Here is a 21,768-nt window from a genome sequence, read left to right on the forward strand (position 1 = left end):
TTTAAAAAAATAAAAATTCTCGAAAATAATTTTTCGGTACCCGAATTCAACAGCTTTTTTTCTGGGTTTCCCACGGGAGTTGAACTTCAACATTTTAACACATGTTATTACACACCTTTACAAACATATTGGTGAAGAAATTTTTTGGTAACAATTTAGTTAACAGATTTGTGAAATATCTCATAAAATGCCCTTACTATATTAGTTCCACTTCACATCCACTGACACGGATGTCATTATGCTGGCTATCTACCACGTTTCAAGGGTCGATGGTTTAGACGAGCTCTGGATGCAAAAGGAGAACATCTTCATCCCATGTCATGTTATTTCCAAGTTTTTGGCAAGTCAATACACAGATATGACCAGCTCATCCTTACTGTCAGCATATGCTCTCACTGGCTGTGATACAGTCAGCTACTTTTTCCATTGTGGAAAAAAACGTGCATTGAAAGTGGCATTGGATTGTGGAAAGCTCCTTGAGCCAGTTGCACAATATGGAATTCCTGAAGAGGGTATTGAAATGTCAGAAGCCATTGCAGAGTCCGCGCATAAATATGTCCATGCACTGTATGGGAAAAAGGACTTCTCTGGTTCTATGGATGAGCTACGGTGTCATCTTTTTCAAACAAAGAGATCTGACATCCGATCATTGCCTCCCATAAGCGATGCTTTTCAGCTTCACATCCTGAGGGCTCTGTACCAAATATTAATTTGGAAACGTGCTACAATGGCAAGTCTAACGTTGCCCGATCCCACCGACTTTGGCCGGAATACCAAGAAAGGATACCTGCTGGCTACTTTGATGACAAAACCAATCAAAACCAGGTTTGCTGAAAACTAAATGCAAATGTTGCAAAGATAAATGTGGGCCACATTGCCCTTGCAGAAAAGCCAAAATTTCATGCACCATGGCTTGTAACTGCTGCGGGGATCCACTGATGTGCACACTAATGGAGGAAAAAAATGAAGATGTTCTATGAACATAAACATCTCACTCATGATTCTTCATTCATAATCAGCCTCATCATCCTAACTAAAATACTAACAGAAAGTTCACAAGCCTTGTATTGACACACTGAAGGAGCTGGGGCTCCCACGTCGATCGGAAGAATGGACGCGACAAAAAGCTGGAATTCATCCGAGTTGCTTTAATCAAACCAAACACTCAGGCACTCTGAAAAGCCCGTTTATCGGGCAGCAATATATATACATATTATCCCGGAGCGTTTGCCCAGGAAAGGCGAGAGGGGGCGTGGCCCAGCGTCCCGACCGAGGCCTGGCAAGTTGAGCGCGGGCCTGCCCGGGCGTCCTGGACGAGCCCGGCATGGTGATCGCTCCGCGTCCTTGATAGGTGCAAGGCGATTGTGAAAACCCAGCGGTAGCCGCTACACACGTCCCCCCAGAATCGACTTGCACCGGCAGGGTCAATTTGAGGGGGGTCCTGATGACCCGGCCGAAGCGACCCCTGGCGGGTCGTGGGAGGGGGTCTGGTGTGGTGGTGGGCGGTCGAGTGGGGGGCACCGTGGACGGGGGGCGGCCTCGCCGCGGCGGAAGGGCCACCCGTGGTGGGTGGTCGACGTCCACGTGCGCCGGCTTGAGGCGGTCCACCGCAATCCGGTCCGACCTGCCGCCGATGTCGATGACGAACGACTTGTCGTCCCGTCGCAGCACCCGGAAGGGCCCGTCGTACGGCGGCCGGAGTGGCCCCCGATGTGCGTCGTGACGCACAAAAACATACTCCGCTGTGCGAAGTGCTGGGGGGACGTAGGACTGGGGGTCACCGTGGTGGGATGTTGGCACGGGGGCAAACCGTCGGGCGGCCTCCTGGAGGTCCGAGCGCTGGTGAGCTGCGGACCAGGGACTGGTAGCGTCGGGCACGAATTCGCCCGGGACGCGTAGCGCCTGGCCATAGACAAGCTCGGCGGTGGATGCCTGGAGGTCCTCCTTGGGGGCCGTGCGGAGGCCCAAAAGGACCCACGGCAGCCGGTCGGCCCAACCGCCGTCTTGAAGGCCAGCCATGAGCGCGGCCTTCATGGAGCGGTGGAATCGCTCGCACAACCCGTTTGCTTGGGGGTGGTAGGCCGTAGTACGGTGGAGCTTGACCCCCAGGTTGCGGGCGACCGCGCCCCACAGCTCGGAGGTGAACTGTGGTCCGCGGTCTGACGAGATGTCTGCCGGTGCGCCGAAGCAGGCGACCCAGGTGGCGATGAAAGCCTGCGCCACGTCGGCGGTGGTGGTGGAGACGAGGGGAACGGCCTCCGGCCACCTGGTGGTCCTGTCCACCATGGTGAGCAGGTGTGTGAACCCCCGTGACGGGGGGAGGGGGCCCACCAGATCCACGTTGACGTGGTCGAAACGTCGTTCGGGCACGGTGAAAGGTGCCAGCGGGGCCTGGGTGTGTCGGTGGACCTTGGCCCGTTGGCAGGCCGTGCAGGTGCTGGTCCAATCGCGGACGTCCCGACAAAGGCCGTGCCAGACGAATCGCGCCGACACCAGCTTCTGGGAAGCTTTCCGGCCCGGGTGGGAAAGGCCGTGGAGGGAGGCGAAGATGCGGCATTGCCAGGTGACGGGCACGATGGGGCAAGGCTGGCCTTGGGAGACGTCGCAGAGCAGGACAGTGTCCGCGAAGGGGATGTCGGCCAGGCGGAGCCCCGTGTCCGCCGCCCGGAGGGCTTGCACCGTGGTGTCGGTGGTTTGGTCCGCCGCCATAAGCGCAAAGTCCACGCCCAGGTGGACCGCGTTCGCGCTGGCCCGGGAAAGACAGTCGGCCACGGCGTTGTTTTTGCCGGCGACGTGCCGGATGTCCGTGGTAAACTCCGACACGGCGGAGAGGTGGCGCTGTTGGCGGGCCGACCACGGCTCCGTGACCTTGGCCATGGCGTAAACCAACGGCTTGTGGTCGACGAACGCCGTGAAAGGTCGGCCCTCCAGGAGGTGGCGGAAATGGCGGACGGCCAGGTGTAGACCGAGGAGCTCCCGGTCAAACGTGCTGTATTTGAGCTCGTTCGGCCGGAGCTGCCGGCTGAAAAAAGCGAGTGGCTGCCAAACCCCGTTCACCCATTGCTCATGTACGGCGCCCACCGCGTAGTCGGAGGCATCCGTGGTGAGGGCGATGGGAGCGTTGAGCACCGGGTGAGCGAGCAGTGTTGCGTCGGCGAGGGCCCGCTTTGAGCTTTGGAAGGCCGCATCCATTGCTGCGGACCAGGCGATGTCGTGCTTGGCCGGCTTGCCCCGGAGGGCTTCGTAGAGGGGCCGCATGAGTTGAGCAGCGCAGGGTACGAAGCGGTGATAAAAATTCACCATTCCCAGGAATTCCTGCAGGGCCTTTATGGTGCGGGGACACGGGAACGTGGTGATGGCCTCGACCTTGGTTGGCAGCGGCACGGCCCCGTTCTTGGTGATGTGGTGGCCCAAAAAATCAACGGCCGTCGTGCCGAAGTGGCATTTGGCCGGGTTGACGATGAGGCCGTGCTCGCTGAGGCGCCCGAACAGTGTTCAGAGGTGGAGGAGGTGCTTGGCCCGGGACGTGCTGGCGACGAGGATGTCGTCCAGTTAAACGAAAAGGAACGGCAGGTCACGCAGCACGCCGTCCATCAAGCGCTGGAACGCCTGAGCCGCGTTCTTGAGACCAAACGGCATCCGCAAGAATTCGAATAAGCCGAACGGCGTGATGACTGCCGTTTTAGGGATGTCGGCCGCCCTGACAGGTACCTGGTGATATCCCCGTATGAGATCAATTTTCGAAAAAATGACCCGTCCCGCCAGACGGGCGGAGAAGTCTTGGATATGCGGGATCGGGTACCTGTCGGGGGTGGTAGCATCATTGAGATGGCGGTAGTCGCCACACGGGCGCCATCCACCCCCCGGCTTTGGCACGATGTGCAGTGGCGAGGCCCACGCGCTATCGGAGCGCCGCACGATGCCGAGGTGCTCCAACGCGTCGAATTCGGCCTTCGCCATGGCGAGCTTGGCTGGGTCGAGGCGGCGGGCCCTGGCATAGACCGGCGGGCCCGTGGTTGGTATGTGGTGCTCGATCCCATGCCGTACTGCGACGGCCGAAAACGTCGGCCGCGTGAGGGCCGGGAACTCCGTGAGCAGGCGAGCAAACTCGTTCGCCGCCGGGACGGCGCATGCCAGCTCGGTCGGCGCGGAGCTGCTCAATGTGCATACCAGGGAGCTGAAGGTTTCGGCGTTGATTAAACGACGCCGTTGGACGTCCACCAGCAGTCCGTGTGCGCAGAGGAAGTCGGCGCCTAGCAGAGCCATGGGCACGTTTGCGGTTACAAACGTCCAAGCAAAGCGTTGGCCGCCGAAGCAGAGGGTGACGTTGCGCGGGCCGAAGGTGCGGATGGTCGATCCGTTGGCCGCAACCAAGGAGGGGCCGCAAACCGCGGATTGCCTGTCCTGGTCAGAGGCGGGTATGACACTCAGTTGGGTGCCGGTGTCGCACAGGAAGCGCCGTCCGGACGTTTTATCCGTGATGAACAGTAAGTTGACCGTGTGGCCGGCGCTCATGGCTGGTAATGAACGCCGGCCCGGCCGTTTCCCGGCCTGCCGAAGGTGCACGGGGGTCGGCATGTCCGGGCCTTCTGTCCGAACTTGGCATGATAGTAACACCACGCTTGGTCAGGTGAAGGCCCCGGTCGTCGTGCTGGAGGTGGTCGGCTCGGGGTAGCGGCCGCCAATTGCGTCGGCAGTTCGGTCGTCGACCGTGCCGGGTGCTCGGGCGCCATGGGTGTTGCGTTGGACGGCGGTGGGTCCCATGTCGCCGCTGTGATGCGCTGTCCTGCGGCGGAGATCTTGTCGGCTTCTCTGGCAAGGGCCCGGGGATCTGTGATCGTCGTGCTTGCCAGGGCGAGGCGTACCGGGTTAGGCAGCTGACAGAGGAACAGCTCCCGGAACAGGAATGCCGGAGAGTGCTCGCCGAGCAGTGAAAGCATGTAGTCCATTCGCTCGGAAGGGCGCGTGTCGCCGAGCTCGGGCAGGTCGAGCAGGCGCCGTGGGCGTTCAGCCGATGGGAGGGCGAAAGCGTCGAGGAGAAGCTTCTTAATCGTGCCGTATTTGTCAGCGGCTGGCGGGCTCTCGAGGAGGCTCAGGGCGCGGGCCGCGGTGGCCGAACCGAGCGCTGCTACCACATGGTGGAAGCGGGTGTCGTCCGCCGTGATGCCTCGCAGGGCGAACAGGGAATCCGCCTGTGCGAACCAAACCGCCGCGTGAGCCTCCCAGAAGGTAGGCAGTTTAAGGGTGACTGCCGTGTCCATGTCGGTAGGTCACCAATGAAGGAGCTGGGGCTCCCACGTCGATCGGAAGAATGGACGCGACAAAAAGCTGGAATTCATCCGAGTTGCTTTAATCAAACCAAACACTCAGGCACTCTGAAAAGCCCGTTTATCGGGCAGCAATATACTGTATATACATATTATCCCGGAGCGTTTGCCCAGGAAAGGCGAGAGGGGGCGTGGCCCAGCGTCCCGACCGAGGCCTGGCAAGTTGAGCGCGGGCCTGCCCGGGCGTCCTGGACGAGCCCGGCATGGTGATCGCTCCGCGTCCTTGATAGGTGCAAGGCGATTGTGAAAACCCAGCGGTAGCCGCTACAACACCCTATTTTACTACATGTAGTAATTTATCATTAGAGGAATGATACTGGATGGATATGGTACATTTATCCCCACTTACCCTCATTAAATGTACATGAGAGATTCATTATCAAACCTTGTGAATATTTTAAGGCCTAATCTAACAAGGAAAGTGAATGCATACCCATGGTATGTTTGGTTTCGAGTTGAAAGTACCAGTTTGTATACGAATGAACAGGGCTAACATGGTTTAAGTGAAACACCCAGAAGAGGTTAATATAGGCAAGCAAATGGTAAATTGGTTTAAATGGTCAGGTTATATGCCTTATCAATACAATTTATGATATATTACATTATACACATGAGTTGATCATGCAAGTAGCGTGGAATCACTTCTATTTTAAAAAATCATATTTTTGCCATTTTTCGATTTTGCTCATAGACACTAAGGGGTTAATTCCCAAAACTTGTATTCCCATCAAACATGGCTTGATTATTTAAAAAAAACTTTGGTATATAGTACTCTTAAATTTGTGTGAGTGGAATTTATTTATTTTAATTGGTTTGGGTACAATGGGGTCATTTATACCCCCGACCCCAAGATTTTCACCTGACCCTTCCGAGCGTGACCTTTTGACCCCTAAAACTGTACTCAGTGACCCCAATGAAAATTTTCTGATAACAATTTGTAGCCCAGCCTAATACCTTTATGATGATACCTAAAATGTTAGAATACAACAATTGCAACATGGTAAAATAGGCATTTACATTTCCCCTACCTATAATTTTAGGGCCGAAATTTGCTATGTCAACAGATGATCAATTCAGCCAGATCAGCACTTTCGCAAGAGAGTTGCCCAAGCAGGCCACCCTAGACATGTGCACCATGGTCCATTCTACCAAAAAGCACCAAAGACAAAAGTATGTTCTTCCATGACTACCCCACTTCTAGATTCAGGCCTTGGCTCCCCTACTATATCAAGGGGGGTTTAGCTGCTGCTGAGACAGTTCCAACCTTGCTTTTGTCATGAATTTCCTCAGTCGATGAATTTGTGCTTTTGTTACTTCAAAATCTTTAGAATTCCTAACTATACACTTTGCAGTCTGCATGAAGGAAAGCAAGTCATGAAAATGTTTTTGAATCATGACATTTCGCTGCCTAAACATCTCATTTAGAAAGGTCACAATAACCTCGTGGGGGTATTTGTAACTGCTCAGATAACGACTGTGACGGCTCAGTCACCTCCATGTCAGCATCTGAAGCAGACAGCCCAGATAGCATTCCACCAGGTTCGTAAATTTCAGTTTGGACCTTTACCAACTCGTTTATAGACTGGTCTTGGGTCTGGGGGGGTCTGGGGAGGTCTACTTCGACATGAGATGGGGCTGTTACACCACCATATTGTACAACTACATCGGGCACCTCTGTCTGGGCCACACAAACTGTATTCTGATCACTTGTTGCAGTGGGAACATTGGGAAGGATTGACGCACTATTTTGTTGAGGCTCAGGCAGTGGTGATGATGATGATGATGATGGTGCTATCTCCTTATGTTCAGCCAACATCTCATCAATAATAATGGGCCCTTCATTTGTACAACTATTTGATGGAACCGTACCACCTTGTGCACTTTGGATTAAAATTCCATCATTGGAAGGTAATCCATCTTTCCTCACTAACTTGAGGTTCCTCAGCTACTGCACCACTCGTATCCCGTTCATCTACTTTTGGGGCACTAGTGGGGCCATGAGGAGCGGAGGCTCTACGTTTTTTTTCCACAGTAACAAAATCCTCTTTACCCACCTCACTTTGTAAGGACACAGTGTCAGCGGAAACATTTGAGACACTGGCTGTCACCTCCTCCACCACACGAGGTAGTGGGTTGTTAACCGTTTTACAATCTTGATCAAAGTGTCCTGCTTCCCCACACTTTGAACAAGCAGCTTTCGGACAAAATCTCTTTAAATGCCCAAACGCCCCACAAAGAAAACATGTTAAGGTCGCTGATGAAGCGTATATTTGATAATCACAGTCATTATTTTAATCTTAAATGAAATCTTTAAACCCGTATCATCCCCGCGGTCTGGAAGAACCATGTAAAGCTGCCGTCGAAAGCTCATCACGTGCTTCGCTTTTTCATGGCGGCACCCGAGGGGGATCATCGAGATTCTCGAAACGATTGTACCATATCGAGACAAAACCGACACGAGTTTTTCATTAGACACGAAGGGAGGACAATTTGAGACGATTATTTTCATTGCCGGGACATCCATCGGGGAGGCCATAACCAAGTGACCACTCTCTGTGGTTAACCCAGAACTCACGACATCGTGAACTAGATGCTCATCCACAACGAAAACCACTACCTTCTGGTTCATACGTGACGCAGCACATGCATGTTCGATTCCGATAACTTCTCCAACCGCCAAGACGATCTCTTCGGTCGGAATCCCTTCAGGAGGGACACAAACCAGAACATATTTGCGGGTTAACGATTCGAACGCAGCGTCTTGCTGCGAACGAGTCGTCGCCATGACTAAAATAAAGGAACTCCGTTTTACCTGAACAACTCGGGTAAGGGGAGATTAAAAAGAAAAAAAGCAAAAGGTAGTAATAATTAAACCAAACGAAAGAAAATAAATATGATTTAAGGTGGAATGTCTATACTCTAGCAAGATGCCGGATTAACGACGAAGAGAAAAAAAATGAAACCAAAATTTTATCGCGATAACCATCGCCCAGAACGGGGAAAGGCCGACCGCCAATGCCTCCAAATAGCTGCTCTCTCTCTCTCTCTCTCTCTCTCTCTCTCTCTCTCTTGTCTCGACAAAGAGAGGAAAACACGGGGAAAACTCCACAAACACGTACAAGACACAAAGGGAGTGAAATGGGGATAGGAAAGACAACAACACAGCACTACTCACAGCTCCTCACACACAGCCGCCATGACGCCACACCCAAATCGCAACAGCCGGCAGGGGGCGAGAGAGAGACAGAGAGAGAGAGAGAGAGAGAGAGAGAGAGAGCCAACATAGTGAGAAAGTGAGATAGATCAATATACTAGTGAGATAGACAGCAAGTTCGTGAAGACTTCCAAGAAAAACGTTCCCGTATGCAAACAAATGGGTACGTTCATGGATGGAAACATCGATCGTGGGTCCGTGGCGAATCTGCATCTGGTGATCCACAATGTTCACATTTGGAAGATAGAAACCATCATGGCATGTTGTCATTTACTTGAACTCGATATCTCTTTTTTCATTCCAAACAACATAACTCCAATCACAAATTAATCATAAAATAAACTTTTAACAACATTGTTAATGTTTCCTTCATTATAAAAACTACCAAGTCAACAGTTAAAAGGATTTTGAGCCGATAGGTGTTACGGCCTTGGCAAGATCGATGGAGACAGCGATCTGTTAGCGTATACACCGCCCAAATAGCTATGTGGAATTCTCTCAAGTAGAGATCAAACTCATGTCGTTTGAACTTGGGCCGAGGTCATTATTTACTTTTAATGATGTTTATATACGAATCAAAAAGAAGATAATTGGTTTTGGGTCGTCCTTTCCGCATATCTTGTGGGAATGTGAGTTGGAGAGACGACCATGATGGCGGGGAGGGGGTTGGTATTCTCTCAAGCAGGGATTCAACCCATGTCCTTATGAAAGGTCTTTGTCCGAGGTCACCGAGTCCGATCGGTGCAGCCGATTGGTGCAGCTGTGTAGTGCAGCTGTGCAGTGATCGGTGCAGCCGTTTGTGCGGCACCCGGGAAAATAACGTTTTGCGGGAGTCCAAACCTGAACATTCTGGAGGCCAAAGCTGAAACTGGAAAAACAGTATACCCTATTTTACTCCAGGAGATCCCAGGATTGCCCACCCAAAATATCATTGCGATCGGTTCAGCCATTTTTGCGGTACCTTCGGACGGACAGACAGACAGGCAGATGGACATTTGGTGAATTATAGTAAGATTCGATTTTATAGTGGAGCCGGGATGGCACTGGAAGAAGGATGGGAGCAGTGCTACACTCGTGGTGGATTCTTTAATGATTGTACACTCGTGGGGCTGGGCTTGCAATGATAAGAAGCTGTGATTGCTTGGGGTGTATCTTATGTGAAATTCCGGGCCAGCTGTGAAACCAGATTTGCTCTTTTCTTTCTTCCTTCCTTTTAGACTTTATTTTTATTCTTTTGTTAAAAAACAAACAAAGATCTTCCTTATCGACCTTCTCCCTCCCACCAGAGCTCTACATAATTGAATAGAGAAAGAACCTCTGGGAAAAAAACAGAAAGAAGAGAAGAATAGGAGGAAGAAGAGTGCATCGGGTCGGTGGTGAAAGGCCAAAACGAACACAGCACATACGGTCCAAGTTTTGATGAGAACTCATTCTGTGTGAGCTTTTTGAGGATTTGTTTATTCTCCCTGAGGGCTGCCTGTTGGAGGGACAGTCGGTGCAGGAGAGATTTAGGTTGAGGAGGGTTTCTCAGTGCACGTGGGATCGTGAGGAAATGTGGGAGAGAGGGAGCAGAAGCTTTTGCTCCTCATCAAGTTTCGTCTGAGCCGACCGGAGGCAACGTGCGACTTCATGGTCTTGCAGGAACTGCTCTGGGCAAGTCGTTCGTGGCGTTTGATGACACCCACTGACAAAGAGAAGAGTGGAGGCGCCACCCTCGGGACACGTGGCTGGGGCGAGGCAGCGAGGTCGCCATCTGAAACAGGCCTGGATTCCTCTCCCCTCCTCTCCTCCCGTCCGAGTTGTATTTTACCTTTTATTTCCTTTATATCCTGGCGAATATTTATTTGTTATTTTGCTACCCTCTCCCTCCCCTTTGGGATTAGCAAGGGATACCGGGTGGGTCGTGTAATTGTCTTGTCTGTTTTGTCTTGGCGCCTGTCTGTCTTTTAATTACTTGATCTTTGCCGCTGCATATCAGCAGGATTTCTTTTCCTTATGATTTATCTTTTCCTTGGTGTTGTACCCTGTGTATTTTCTTGATTTTGAGTAAAGTATTTGCATTTATTCCCCTGTTTTGAATTTGCATTGCATTTCTGGATTGGCATACTGTGTGTTGAAGATTGGGGGGTTTAAAATTGCGTCAGCATTTGGATGGTAGCTTCGCTCGGTCACTTCTGATTGCTCATATGGCGCGACCCGCCCATGGGGAACGTATTGGTCTCCCGAGCACATCTATTAGGATCTCCGGAGCAATAGGCAGTACCCTGAGCCATTCACACAAGGGCCAGGTCGTAACACAAGACACCCAGTTTAACATCCACCAACTAATGCCGACAGACAAGACACCCAGTTTAATATCCACCAACCAATCCTGACAGACAAGATTCCCAGTCTAACATCCACCAACTAATGCCGACAGACAAGACACCCAGTTTAACGTCCACAAACCAATGCCGACAGACAAGTTTAACGTCCACCTGAGGGACGGCACACACAACCCTCACCCCAACGGATTGATTTTATCATCCTGCCTGTGAAACACCGGGATGACAGTTTCTTGCTTGGTCAGGATTCAAACACAGGCGAGACAGTTTAGAGGTGACTGTGCGTACCTCCAGACCTTCCTGTCTGCCTTATCAAGCAATTAATGGGTGTGTCTCATGATCTAAATGAACAAGTTTAATTATCGCCCACGAACAGACTGTTATTAAAATACACACTTGCTCAGCAAGAGACCAACGACATGTAGCAGCCAAAGCCTTTAAAAGGTGATGTTGGAGTCCATCTGAACTTTTAAATTCCAGGAGTGTAGATTTAAAAGACGAGGAGTAGTACACCCATTCACCACGGGAGCGGCAGAGAGTCCTGTTATTATCCTTATTATTATTGCCAATTATTATTACTATTACTTATGTTCGATCACGTCTTTGAAAAGATCAGATCGTGCCTCATCATGCCAACATTCCCAATAATAACATTTACTTCCATGAGGGTGTCGGGGATAGAAGAGTGCGGGGTCACAAAAACTCAAGTCACAAGTATCGCAAGTCACAAACCTCCTCAGGGAGTGGGGATATTGTTGCGTAATATCATTAAAATGATACTATTATCACAAGTGCTGTTTTTACTTTTGTAATGAGAAGCAGCTTTGGAAAAGCGCCACGAAAAACTTATTGGAAGAACTCCATGGAAGCGACAGGAAGGGTAGTGGTATTAACCCCTGGGAGCGGTGGCAGAGATTTATTTGCCCATGGTGGTCAATATTCCCTCTGGGACTACGTTTAACACATCTGCAGCTGACCCCCGCAGTGTCGCCACCAGATTCCCCATGCGCTCCCGCTCTCCCCAACCATTGAGTTGAGACACACACACAAATTGTTTCAGGAACGCCTCGAGACTCCCCGACCCATCAAAATGTACAAGGGGGATTGTTTTTCCAGAGACTCTATTCCCCGATTCCTCTCTGTCCAAATACAGCCTGGGGCCAACACAGCCCATCCCCCACCCACACCTTGGTGTTCAGTTTCAGAGTCTCCGGTGCCCAAATGTGGCTCGTGGTAAGGGTCCCCTGGGTCACCTTAATCTCGTCTTGGAGATGCTTATCGGACCGACTCACCTCTTCCCTTAAGCTCTCTTGGACCAAAGCAACCTCTCCTTTGATGGTATAGTCCCAGATCTCCAGTCGCCCCTGCATCAAATCACTCACCCTGCCATCATTCATTTGCGGCCCCCACAGGCCTCCATCAACAAACACCCGCTCCTGCTCGGTTAAGCAGGCTTCGAACCCCTTTCCCTCTTCGGCCAATTCACCCCCCTTTTGTTTGAGGAGTCCCCATTCCTCACTCTGTTGCCGCATTCTGGCATCCACCCGGCCCCGATGGCCTTCCAAGTCTCCATTTGCTTTATCAATTCGGGTATTCGTGGTACTAATATTCTATCCTCTAACTTTTCCCCCATTCGGACAGCCTGGGTCATGCCCTCCTCCACTTTTAATGTTAATTCCTCCCGTTTTAGGTTGACGTCTACCCCCATGCACTTTTCCATTTCCCCCAATTTAGTCTCCACTTTGACCTCAAATTCCCCCAGTCTATCCATAATTTGGTTCTGCACTCTCCCCTCTATACCATCAATTCGTTCCCCCAGCTGCTGTGCCATTTCCGCAATTTTGCCTTCCAATTGTTCATTCATCCCCCTTATTTCATTCCCTTCATTCATTTGCTCATTCATTCCCTCCATATTCCCCACCAATCCATCAATTTTATTTTCCATCGCTTCAATTTGGCCTTTCAATCCCTCCTTTAATCAATCAATTTGCCCCTCCAATTCTCCCTTCAATCCTTCTATGTTTTTGGTTTGGGCATTCAATTCTCCCTTCAACCCATCAATTTTGTTTTCCATTCGCTCACTCCAAGCATCCATTTTGTTTTCCAGTCCCTTCATGTCTCCCCTCAATTCGTCCCTTTGGGTATCCATTTTTTAATTTAAATCCCCCTATATCATTAATCATTCCCTTCATTTATTTTTCATTTCCTCCATCTTTCTTTGAATTCCTTCATCTGTTCACCCTGGGCATCCATTTTATTATTGAATCGCTCACTGCGCTCAATCTGAGCATCTATTTTATCGTTATTTTACCTTCATAAATTGCATTAAGGCCTGGTAATCCATCGGGTCCGTCTCGGTAGCTGTGGAGGTTCCATTACTATGCTCTTCCCCTTCTATTTTCGGCTGATGGAGCAGGATTAATTTGGTGAGATGGGGTGTAGAGGAGGAAGAAGAGGAGAGGTGTCCTTGTCTCAGCAATGTCCACAAACACCGAGGTTGGTCTTTAGGAAATTTTATTAATTATTGGGAGAAGAAAACTGGGTTTGATCAGCACAGATTACATACAACATTACAACAGTTCACTTGCATAAAATAGTTCACTTTGGTTTACAGCACAGGATTTCTCAACATGACACCAAGAGCAAGCAGAGTCATCTTCTCCTCCTTCCAGCTCTCTCTCTCTCTTTCTCTCTCTTTTATAATGCCAAAGTCTTTTGAAGTCCTCTCAAGAGAGCAGTGTGGGGTTTCTCAGGCGTTCCGATCCCCACATCTGGCTCGGCCAAGCACAAGAGACCGTAGGTATGCTTTGAGCAATAACAATAACATATGACCAAGTGTCCTCCCCTGAGCAACCTTATTTCTTTTACAACATTTGACAATGATTTCACTGCAGTGTCTCTATTGGATTGCAGTCAAAGCCTGACGAATATACATCTGATTTCACTTATACATGCATTCCAAAGAATTTGCTTGGACTACACTTTTCATTGGCACAGTTCAAGAGTACATTTTTACTGGCCGAACACAAATTCATTTCCCATATGTGCCTGAGAGATAGAAATGGTTCACAGTATTTTATACAAAAATTGTAATTTCCTACATGGAAACTTTTCCAACAAGATCGTATTAATTAATTTGGAATAATGTAAAAGTCCTACTTCGACACGGCCCACCTCCAATTCCCTCTGCATCTCCATCTCGCGCGCCCAACTCAGCGTCCGCCATTACGCTGTTCGCTAAAGCGGTTCCCGCTCGCATATTTTACCTCAGAAAAATAAAGAGATTTTTAAATTTTCGAACCGCGATGTCGCACTTCGTGCACTCAATCGACTGTTAGAATTTTTATCGCCTCTGACAAATTTTTTTTTACTTCCAAATGCCGAGCACAATGTACGCTTGGCTGTCAATCTCAGCCCGCGGACAAAAAAATGGTCCGTCGAGTCCGAATCTCACTTCCTGACACCAGTTGTCCTGTGGATGGCTCTATTAAGACAAATGGCTAATCGAGCTTACTTTGAGGCATTATCCAATTGATGGCGAATGATACGCGAGACGGAATGAAGAATACCGACTCACCTGGACGGCCGGCGCAGGCGTCTTCACCCTGCAAATAAATTCAACCCGAGGCGGAATTAAAGTGTCCAAAAATAAGGTTTATTAAACGGAACCCGATAACAAGGAACGCGACGATAAATACTACAACCGAGGTTGGGATCCCACACAGCTCACTCACTTCAACAACGGACAAAGGAAGAATTAAATTAAAGCAATTGTTGTGTTCTGTGGTGCAGCTTAGCTCTGTCTGCAGTGTGTCAGGGAAGGTCAGGCTCCGAGCGCGACGTCCGACGCGACTCCGGTAGGTGGGAAGAAAGGCCCCGATGCGCGCCCGTTCACCAGGCCTCGGTAAAACCTCTCGCGCCAAGTGAGCGAGCGGGCATGCAACCTGCTTCACCAGCCTTGCAATGTCCTCACAAATTCGGCACGAAACTGCCATGCACCCAACGTTCGGGTCAGAAAGGAGAAAAGGTCGAGGTGAAGGAAAGCGTAAGGGCAGGTGGTCGGGAAAAGAGGAATTGTGAGGGCAGGAGCGAACGAGGTCCAGGCACCCAGGTCTCTTCAACGAGCAGGGACGAGAGAGAGAGAAAATGTCGGTCTCTTCTTCTTTTTGTCAATCCCCTCTTGACGTCATCTCTCTCTCTCTCTCTGCCAATCCATGCCGGCCAACATTACAGGCTCAACCCTCCACCAATGGCCGTGTCACCTCTCTCTCATGCCGTTCATTTGATGGCCAATCTGTCGCTTTCTTCGTTCTTGCTTCACCACTCAGCGAGCTGCTTCTTGCTTTTGCCCTGACCAATCACCAGTCCTCTCCCACTCTGCCAATCGGCGGCCCTCGTCCTGTGGTGTCTTCCTTCTACCAATCCTTCGCAAGGTGGGCGTGGCCTCAGCCTGCCTGAGCAATGAGTGTTGCTATGCAAGCTGGTGATGTGGCTGGCTGTAGCTGCATCGGCGGTTCCCCGAACTGGCTTCCGGTGGGTTTTCTGGTTATTGTGATGGAGGGGGGATTTAAGTAGTGTTTGTGTGGTGTTACGATTGGGCCTAACTAATGTCCATTGTGCGTTGTCATATGGGACACAGGTATGATCACAGGTTTGACACACCGGGGAATTAGCATAAACCCTACAACTACTTGACATGCCCCATTCCTCGTAATGAGGATGAAGATGCACTTAATCCGACATACGGGCTCGACAGGTCCTCGACTTATTTACATAGAGATGGTTATTGTTACCTATGATCATCGGAGCACCTACCTATGCAGATCTACCTCAATCTATATATGCCCCTACCCTAAAATTCATAACAATACAATGACTTGTTTGTTCTACACAATTGCATTGGTGTGGTTTTGCCATGTGTTACATATTTATGGGAATGTATGTGAATTACTATTCAGGTCTTTGCTTATCAATGTGTAGTCGAGTAAGGGTTGTTGTAGTTGGAGGGTCAGGAGCCCTTCTGGAAAAAGAGACCGGAAACGGAAGAAGAAAGACACGAGGTCGAGAGAAGCGACGAGGATTTCTTCTTCCTCGCCCCGCTCCGACGAGAGGTGGGATCGATATTGAGCCGTGTGGAAAAGCGGCGTTCCCAAGCCCGTCTGGCGAGAGGAGTTACCGGGACGGGTACCTACCCGGTGGACACGTCAAGCTGCCGTGGGGCCGTGCACCGACCCAGCGTCTGGCACCGTTCGCGGCACCGTCTACAAAGACGCGTACGGGTCGCACGTTGGGGCCTAACACGCATTGCAAGCGGCGTGTGGCTTTTGCCTGCTTTACAGTACCCGCTTCGCGTGGCCAGGAGGGGGCTGCAGCCGTGGTTCCCGGTACGATACATGCCCGGTGGAAAAACGTCCACCCGGGGTTCGTTCAACCGCCCGAGTGCGGCGAAGCCGACCATCATCTTGGTCAGGAGGGGCCCAGAGACATTGTGAGGGACAGAGACCAAAGGGGGTCGTGAGTACAAAAGGGGACCCACGTATGTAAGATGGCCATCTTAATCATCTAGGGGATTGATTGTTGAGTGTGAATTGTGGATGGTGGATTGCTCGGGGAATATATCCTTGATTGTATCATTGAAATTGTATGGTATCATTACCATTGAAATATATCATTGAAAATCAGTTTTCTCTTGGGTGGAATTCATAGGGATTGCGTTGCGAAAGCGCATATATAATACCACTTTCTGGCGAAGTTCCTCTCACGGTCCGGGGGTCACCGAGACCAGGTAGTCACCGAGGGGACCACGTAACAGAATTGGGGGCTCGTCCAAATTACGATTTGCGGATTCGCAATTGGGTCTACGTCCGGGATCTAAAATTGTATAAAATAATAAAATAATATTTTTATTAATTAAAATTTATTAATTAAGTATTAATTGGTAAATTTTTGGGGAAATTGGGGGTAAAGTATTGGGTGAAGGTTAACAGGGGTTAACGATAGGCACCATGGCGTTTGTGGCACAGAACTTTGCGGTAACCCTGAGTGAGGCACAGTTCCGAGCGTTACTAAAGTCGGACCTCTTGAAATTGGCCAAACATTTTAACTTGGAGGTCCGAACTAATTTGAGGAAGGCAGAGTTGCAGGCCACGGTGATACAATCTATGGTGGGATTAGGAACATGGGACGAGTTAGCCTGGGAGTGGCTACCCGAAGAACCAGAAGACGTTGAGCTCCGGAAACTGGAGTTGCAATTACGGAGCCAGGAACGGATCAAAGAAGAAGAAAGGAAAGCAGAAGAGAGGAGAGAAGAGAAACAAGCACAGGAAAGGAGAGTGGAACGAGAACTCCAGGAAAGGTTAAAAGAAGAAGAAAGGAAAGCAGAAAAGGAAAGAGCAGAAGAAGAAAGGAAAGCAGAGGAGAGGAGAGAAGAGAAACAAGCAGAGGAGAGGAGAGCTGCAAGGGAACTCGAAGCAGCGGAGAGAAAAGCAGAAAGGGAATTAAAGGAACGTGACATGGAGCTTCGGCAGGAAATTAAATTCAAGGAGCTGGAGTTAATGAGAGAACGGGGAGAGGCACCACCCTTGCTGACGGGGTCGACACCTAACCAGAAAACCTGGGATGTGGGCAGACATGTGAGGCTGGTTCCACCGTTCAGTGAAAAGGAAGTCGCGAAATTTTTTCCACACTTTGAGAAAGTGGCTCGACAATTAAACTGGCCGGAGGAGGCCTGGACCATACTAGTGCAAAGTGTGCTGGTGGGAAAAGCTCAAGAGATTTATTCGGCGCTACCAATGGACCAATGTGCAGATTATGAGGTACTGAAGAAGCACATCCTCAAAGCCTATGAGTTGGTTCCGGAAGCTTACAGGCAAAAATTCAGGAATGCCAGGAAGAGGGAGAGTGAGACCCATGTGGAGTTTGCCAGAGTGAAAGAAAACATGTTTGATCGGTGGTGTGAGTCAAAAGGAGTCGGGAAAGACTTCAAAACATTGCGTGACTTGATCCTGGTGGAGGAATTTCAGCAGTGTGTCCACGAGGACATCAAAGTGTACCTGCAGGAAAAGAAAGTACCAAAGTTGTGGGACGCAGCCACCATGGCAGATGAGTATGCCTTAACCCACCGAATAGGGGTCCACAAACCTAACTCCTCGCCTAGACTTCAGCAGGGGAGTTATGGAACACCCGGTGCGGAGAACGACCTTACATGGCGGCGGCCTCGAGATGATTATGGGGACAACTATGATACCCCAACTGTTAGAAATCAGAGGGCTACGGGCCCAAGACAAACTTATTTTTCGGGGGGCTCAAGGCTGACCCCGAGGTTCTCCCCCGGGCCTACTTGTGCTTTTTGCCATAAAACTGGACACTTGATGTCCCAATGTTACCTCCGGAAAAGGGAGAACCCAGAACGGAATCAGTCTAGTGCGACTCCGAATGCACTGGCAAGTGTGAGAAATCATTCTTGGAGAGCAGAGCTGGGGGAAGATTCCCCTGTCAAAGGTACGGCGTCCCGGGAGAACCTTGTTCAGGAGGGCTACAAACATTTCATTTCAGAGGGGTTCGTGTCGCTGGATGGCGACCCGAGTAACCAGAAGCCAGTTAGGGTATTGAGGGACACAGGAGCCCACCAATCGTTGATGCTGGAGGGCATTTTGCCATTGTCGGAGAAGACGGCAACTGGGGTTAGTGTGCTTTTACAGGGGGTCGGGGGCTATGTTAAAGCTCCGCTTCATGTCATCCAGTTGAGTTCAGAGTTGGTATCAGGGCCGGTCACCGTAGGCTTACAAGCCACCCTTCCTGTGGAGGGAATCTCTTTTATTATCGGGAATGATTTGGCCGGGGGGCGAGTTTCAGGTAATCCAATAATGGTGGACAAGCCCAGTAAGAAAAATAACACCACACCAGCTCGGGATGGCGACAAAAGTTCCAAGTTATTTGTAGGGGGACTGAACTTCAACACAGAGGAAGAAGTTCTGACCTCTGTCTTCAACAGATATGGGCCGCTGGTGGAAGTGCGGGTGGTAAAAGACAGGGAAACGCAACGGTCAAGAGGGTTCGGCTTTGTCACGTTTGCAAGCACAAGAGACGCCAGGGAGGCAGAGAAGAATTGGAATGGTAAGGATTTGGAAGGTCGGACCATAACAGTGGGGAAGGCATTTCGTAGGCGTCGAGAGGTCTACAGAAGAGGACCACTTGGCGGTAGTTTTGGTGTTGGCAGCAGCCGATATTACTATGGAGGCTCCCAGAGTTACGGCACCTCCCGAAAGAATGAATGTCAGAGCACTGGCCGAGAAGGAGACCGCCAGTCAGGTAACGGCTGGGACAAGGGGTCCCACCGTAACTGTTAGGATTCTGGAGAAGTTGAAGCACTATATACGGGGGAGCCGCCGAGCCGGGGCTCCTACACGGACTAACCGTGAACGCCACGTTCTTAAAGGCGTCCAGGTAGTGAACTTTCCTGCATGGACTAACCGTGAACTCCACGTTCTTAAAGGCGTCCATGTAATAAACTTTCCTCCCCGGACTAACCGTGAACTCCACATTCCTTAAGGCGTCCATGTAGGGAATACTCAGCTGGGCCTCCCGAAAAAGGGCTATCGAGAGGTTTAACTTCGGGGCTTTGGTCACCACCTCATAACCGTCATTCAAGAGAAACTAGAAGTGGTTGACGCTTGGTCCAGAGGGAATTAATCGAGGGGATTGTGGTGAAATTTTGTTGCTTTATTTTTAAGTGATAACTGTGCCCGGGGGGAACTGATAATGTGGGGGGGGGGGGGGGGTTGAGTTATCTGGTTTGTTTATCCAAGTTGGCCGGCAAAGAAAGTTTTCGCTGGGTTCAAACTTTCTTTCTTGAAGGGGGGGAGTGTTACATATTTATGGGAATGTATGTGAATTACTATTCAGGTCTTTGCTTATCAATGTGTAGTCGAGTAAGGGTTGTTGTGGTTGGAGGGTCAGGAGCCCTTCTGGAAAAAGAGACCGGAAACGGAAGAAGAAAGACACGAGGTCGAGAGAAGCGACGAGGATTTCTTCTTCCTCGCCCCGCTCCGACGAGAGGTGGGATCGATATTGAGCCGTGTGGAAAAGCGGCGTTCCCAAGCCCGTCTGGCGAGAGGAGTTACCGGGACGGGTACCTACCCGGTGGACACGTCAAGCTGCCGTGGGGCCGTGCACCGACCCAGCGTCTGGCACCGTTCGCGGCACCGTCTACAAAGACGCGTACGGGTCGCACGTTGGGGCCTAACACGCGTTGCAAGTGGCGTGTGGCTTTTGCCTGCTTTACAGTACCCGCTTCGCGTGGCCAGGAGGGGGCTGCAGCCGTGGTTCCCGGTACGATACATGCCCGGTGGAAAAACGTCCACCCGGGGTTCGTTCAACCGCCCGAGTGCGGCGAAGCCGACCATCATCTTGGTCAGGAGGGGCCCAGAGACATTGTGAGGGACAGAGACCAAAGGGGGTCGTGAGTACAAAAGGGGACCCACGTATGTAAGATGGCCATCTTAATCATCTAGGGGATTGATTGTTGAGTGTGAATTGTGGATGGTGGATTGCTCAGGGAATATATCCTTGATTGTATCATTGAAATTGTATGGTATCATTACCATTGAAATATATCATTGAAAATCAGTTTTCTCTTGGGTGGAATTCATAGGGATTGCGTTGCGAAAGCGCATATATAATACCACTTTCTGGCGAAGTTCCTCTCACGGTCCGGGGGTCACCGAGACCAGGTAGTCACCGAGGGGACCACGTAACACATGGTTTATTAGAACACTCAAAATAACAAATCTTTCTGCCACGTTCCCTCTCGAGACTCTGAGGGGCACCGTAACCGGAGTTTGGGGAGGTAACATACAACATAACAGTCTTCAGTATTTCAGATATTTTAACCGGTGGACACACAGTCGTCGTGTTCAAAGATTTCCCATTAAATCCCCCCATTCAAATCCCTCCTGTCTTTGGTATAACTATATGCTAGATGTCTTTGGTGTAACTATGCTGTCGTTCGAAACACCAACCTTCCAACCCGAGCAGATGCTCTCACCATTACACAACTGTTTCGTTTTTGTTTCTGGCTTGGGAGGATTCGAGGGTATGATGAGCTGAGATGAAGACAATAGTGCAGCGAGAGAACAAATGCAAATACCAATGCGAAGAATAGAAACAGAGGGTGAACGAAGTCCTTTGAAAAAAGGGTAAATATGCAAAAATGTGGATCACACCAGCAGTGGACGTGGGACGTGGATTTGTGAGGCTCGGCCAAAGCTGTCCACCCATTGGTTGGATAAAATGTAGGCGTGGGGCATTCCTGATCCTATTTTCCCTTCAGAAGATACCCGTTCGCAATGACTTATCGTGTGTTACCATATTCAGCAATCCGACGTGTTTTAAAATGTTTACTCCAGTGTACAAACATCATGGCGGGACGCGGTAAGGGCGGTGGAATGACTCGTGCTAAGGCCGTCTCGTTCTTCCCGTGCTGGACTGCAGTTTCCCGTGGGTCGTGTCCACAGACATCTTCGCAAAGGCAACTACGCCGAGCGCATCGGTGCCGGCGCTCCCGTCTATCTGGCGGCTGTGCTCGAGTACTTGTCTGCAGAGATCCTGGAGCTCGCCGGTAACGCTGCACGAGATAACAAGAAATCGCGCATCATCCCGCGTCATTTACAGCTCGCCATCCGCAACGATGAGGAGTTGAACAAACTGCTGGGTGGGGTGACGATCGCGCAAGGTGGTGTACTGCCGAACATCCAGGCCGTGCTGTTCCCCAAGAAAAGCCAGGGAAAGTAAACGGCTTCGCCTCACACAAGGCCCAAGAGCTCGTCAGCCCGACCACAACGGCAGCACCATCAGCGATACACGATCCGTGTTTTACACAAAACTCTTTGCTTTGTATTTTTTT

General features: G+C 50.4%; 1 pseudogene; it reads left to right on the plus strand.

Annotated features, from left to right (window-relative positions):
- Nucleotides 1-21,283: 21,283 nt before the first annotated feature.
- On the plus strand, nt 21,284-21,711 carry LOC137426159 (histone H2A type 2-B-like; annotated as a pseudogene).
- Nucleotides 21,712-21,768: the final 57 nt, after the last annotated feature.

Source organism: Myxine glutinosa, chromosome 4 (assembly GCF_964187855.1).
Source record: "Myxine glutinosa chromosome 4, kmMyxGlut1.1, whole genome shotgun sequence".
NCBI classification, from domain to species: Eukaryota; Metazoa; Chordata; class Myxini; order Myxiniformes; family Myxinidae; genus Myxine; species Myxine glutinosa.